Below are 5000 nucleotides of genomic sequence, written 5' to 3' on the forward strand. Positions count from 1 at the left end.
CTCCAGGAACTGATATCATAGTGTCACATGACATCTCCACATTGTTCATGAAGAAGACAATGAGCTCAGGTCTCATCCTATAGAGAAGCTCCAGGACATGATGGATAACAGTGTCACATTACATCTCCGCATGGTTCATGAAGAAGACATTGAGCTCAGGTCTCATCCTATAGAGAAGCTCCAGGAACTGATGGATATCATAGTGTCACATGACATCTCTGCATGGTTCATGAAGAAGACAATGAGCTCAGGTCTTATCCTATAGAGAAGCTCCTGGACATGATGGATAACAGTGTCACATGACATCTCTGCATGGTTCATGAAGAAGACAATGAGCTCAGGTATCATCCTATAGAGAAGCTCCAGGAACTAATAGATATTACAATGTCACATGACATCTCCGCATGGTTCATGAAGAAGACAATGAGCTCAGGTATCATCCTATAGAGAAGCTCCAGGAACTAATAGATATTACAATGTCACATGACATCTCCGCATGGTTCATGAAGAAGACAATGAGCTCAGGTCTCATCATATAGAGAAGCTCCAGGAACTAATAGATATTACAATGTCACATGACATCTCCGCATGGTTCATGAAGAAGACAATGAGCTCAGGTTTCATCCTATAGAGAAGCTCCAGGAACTGATAGATATCATAGTGTCACATGACATCTCTGCATGGTTCATGAAGAAGACAATGAGCTCATGTCTTATCCTATAGAGAATCTCCAGGACATGATGGATAACAGTGTCACATGACATCTCTGCATGGTTCATGAAGAAGACAATGAGCTCAGGTCTCATCCTATAGAGAAGCTTCAGGACATGATGGATAACAGTGTCACATGACATCTCTGCATGGTTCATGAAGAAGACGATGAGCGCAGGTCTTATCCTTGAGAAAAGCTCCAGGATATGATGGACAACAGTGTCACATGAGATCTCCATGTGATTCTTGAAGACCATGAGCTCAGGTCTCATCCTGTAGAGAAGCTCCACACATCTCCCACTGTGTGCGCGCACTCAGGTTGCCAATTTTTTGGCCTATGAATTCTGCTCGTATTATACAGCCTTTGCGCCAGCTTCTTTTGCAGTTGTTCTGAGAGACAATATTTTGTCTTCATGAACCAGGTGGAGATGTGCCAGCATTAGTATTTGAGCATGTGTGAATGCACAGGCTCTACATCACCTTTATTTGTCTCGCCCAGAACCTAGGGCGTGCTCAGCCAGCAAACAGTTTTTGGATGTATCCATCAACTCACCAAGGGCTGAAGTGGTGGCTAAAACCCTAGTATCTGCTATAGGGCTAGAGTCCTCACTAAGGATGCCTCCACCTGCGACTTGGGTGCACATGTAGACCGATTATAGGACCACAGAATGTTGGCTGTCAGGCTAGCCTTAGCTAACCTTACCCTCCCAACCACCAAATGCTTCTTCAGTCAAACTAATTTACAAAGTGTAATATGTATGTTCCTTAGCATCCTGTGTCAGTTTGTAACGGAAATACTGCCACCTAACTCACTCCCCTGTGCCCTGCAGTCAGCCACTCCTGCTGCATTCAGCGCCACCTCGAAGCTTTGTACAGATAAATATAAAAGGAATCTGTGCTGCTCACGAATGGAAAAGCAAGTACAGACTTTTCAAGTTGATGCACTGTCTCAGATGCTGCCAATCACAGCTGTCTAATTGCTATGGGCAACTTCAGTATGCTGTCCCGGTCTCTGACTGCGACCTCTGTGTGCCGTCCCATGCTCTTGCTGCGACCTCTGTGTGCCGTCCCGGTCTCTGACTGCGACCTCTGTGTGCCGTCCCATGCTCTTGCTGCGACCTCTGTGTGCCGTCCCGTGCTCTTGCTGCGACCTCGGTGTGCCGTTCCGGTCTCTGACTGCGACCTCTGTGTGCCGTCCCGGTCTCTGACTGCGACCTCTGTGTGCCGTCCCGGTCTCTGACTGCGACCTCGGTGTGCCGTCCCTGTCTCTGGCTGCGACCTCGGTGTGCCGTCCCTGTCTCTGGCTGCGACCTCGGTGTGCCGTCCCTGTCTCTGGCTGCGACCTCTGTGTGCCGTCCCTGTCTCTGGCTGCGACCTCTGTGTGCCGTCCCTGTCTCTGGCTGCGACCTCTGTGTGCCGTCCCTGTCTCTGGCTGCGACCTCTGTGTGCCGTCCCTGTCTCTGGCTGCGACCTCTGTGTGCCGTCCCTGTCTCTGGCTGCGACCTCTGTGTGCCGTCCCTGTCTCTGGCTGCGACCTCTGTGTGCCGTCCCTGTCTCTGGCTGCGACCTCTGTGTGCCGTCCCGGTCTCTGACTGCGACCTCTGTGTGCCGTCCCGGTCTCTGACTGCGACCTCTGTGTGCCGTCCCTGTCTCTGACTGCGACCTCTGTGTGCCGTCCCGGTCTCTGACTGCGACCTCTGTGTGCCGTCCCGGTCTCTGACTGCGACCTCTGTGTGCCGTCCCGGTCTCTGACTGCGACCTCTGTGTGCCGTCCCGGTCTCTGACTGCGACCTCTGTGTGCCGTCCCGGTCTCTGACTGCGACCTCTGTGTACCGTCCCGGTCTCTGACTGCGACCTCTGTGTGCCGTCCCGGGCTCTGACTGCGACCTCTGTGTGCCGTCCCGGTCTCTTGCTGCGACCTCTGTGTGCCGTCCCGGTCTCTGACTGCGACCTCTGTGTGCCGTCCCGGGCTCTGACTGCGACCTCTGTGTGCCGTCCCGGTCTCTGACTGCGACCTCTGTGTGCTCTCCCGGTCTCTCGCTGCGATCTATATTCACAATCTTAGGAATATTAACAGGCACATCAATAGAAAGACTTCCTATGGATCTGCCTGACCAAATGCTTCGTCAAGGCCACATAGTCTTCTTCTTTTTTTTTTTTTTTTTTTAACTTGTTTTATTGAACATTTGAATAAAACAAATCATAAAAAATAAAATGAGGTTGTACAGAGTCGGTGTACAGAGCTTCATTGCAGATTACTTACAAGGTAGCGGTACATTGCTTAGCATAGTGGTGTGTAATCCTGATCACATATCTGCATAGTTATAGACACCAGAAATAAGAGACATCTCAATGTGTGGACGCTAATGCTGCACTGGATATTGTGTAACCACAACCCCCATACTCTGTCAGACTTGGACTCGCACTTCCTATGTTTATAGACAATATGTTCATATGCAACTATGATGGATTTCTCTCTCCCATCCACCGTAGGGCGACAGCAGGAATATTCTAGTATAGTGTGAGTGGACGGCGGCGTCTAAGATGCCGAATGAGCATATCTTGGGATGAGCGCCAATCAGGAGCTTAGTCAGCTCAGCCAGACATTGGGTGACCTCTATCCATAGTGTTCTAATATGGGGACAGGTCCACAACAAGTGCCAAAAATCGGCACCATCTCTGGCACAGCGATGACACCTGGAATAGGACAATCTACCCGTTTTGTGCAGTCTAACTGGCGAGAGGCAGCTCTGATGTAGAAGACATAATTGCACAAATCTGTTGGTAACCTCCGGAGACACATACATAGGTGATTCTAGTGTTTCAGAGATGTCCTCGGACAGGTCAGGAATCGCATTTTTCCACCTATCCAATACAGGCGATTGTGGTATTCGGATTTGAGTGTTGATCAGATGGGTGTCTATAGTAGAGATGACGCCTCTGGGGCTGAGACCTCAGGACCTCAATAAGGGGATAATTAGACTGTGGAGCCAGGGAATTGGGCATTGAGTGCGCGTCTGACTTGTAGGTAGCGGTAGAAAGTGACTAAATGGATAAACTGCATTATTCTGATAAACCTCTTTAGGGTAACGGACGTTGTGCGATATCCAATATTGGGGGTCAGGGAAAGCCTGATAAAGGGGGGAACGTAGGATTGTCCCAACGTGGCAGAGCACTTATCAGGTTATTAAAGCCGCGTCGTTTCTTCGAGGCTGACCAAGCCTGGATGGCCGTTCTATGAAGAGGAAGCGGTTTTCGTGGGAACAGCTGAGGTTTTTCCAGTACTGGCCATAGGGATCTTACATTTAAATATAGCGCCAGGTGGGTCTTTGAGTTTGTCATATGGCAAGAGCCAGCTCTTCAGATATCGTAATTGACCCGCTAAATAGTAAAAATAGAAGTCGGGTAGAGGCATTCCACCATTAGGTCTGGGTCGACATAGGGTGGAGAGAGAAAGTTTAGGCCTGGTAGAACCCCAGATAAAGGGCGACATTAGAGAATTGAGTTGTTGGGTATAATGTAGGGAGAATGTTCCAGTATATATGCATTTCGGAAGTACCATCACTTCAATCGGGTTTATGCGTCCTTCTACTGAAAGGGGAGTGATCCCCAAATTCGGAACTTATCCCTGCAGTAGTTTAGAAGGGGTTGTACATTCATAGAGTGCAAGGGGTCAGGATTCTTGGATATGACAATACCTAGGTATTTAAAGTACTGAACAATGGCAGCTCCTGCCGAACCACATCATATAATGGGAAAAAGGAGGATTTCGACCAATTTATGCATAACCCTGAGTAGCGGCCAAAATCATTAATGGGCGTCATAGCTCGGGGTAGTGTGACCTCTACATTTGACATAAACAGTACCATGTCATCTTCCCTATCTCCCATGGCTATGCCCTGGTTTATACGATCCTGCCTTAGGCTAATAGCAAGGAGTTCAATAGCCAAGGCCAACAATCAGGGCCGGCTCCAGGTTCATGTGGGCCCTTGGCCGATAGTCTCAGTGGGTCCCCTTACACAGTGATCACTCTCTGAGTACAGATAATATAGTAGATAACACCTGCAGTCCTATGTAAAAACACAGATAACACTAGTGCTGAAAATGTGGTAGTGTTACCTGCAGTCCTATGTAAAACCAGAGAGAACACTAGTGTAGATCATGTGGTAGTGTTACCTCCAGTACAGATCAAAAGTTTGAACACACCTTCTCATTCAAAGAGTTTTCTTTATTTTCATGACTATGAAGGCATCAAAACTATGAATTAACACATGTGGAATTATATACAT

Source organism: Bufo bufo, chromosome 1 (assembly GCF_905171765.1).
Source record: "Bufo bufo chromosome 1, aBufBuf1.1, whole genome shotgun sequence".
In the NCBI taxonomy this organism is placed as follows: Eukaryota; Metazoa; Chordata; class Amphibia; order Anura; family Bufonidae; genus Bufo; species Bufo bufo.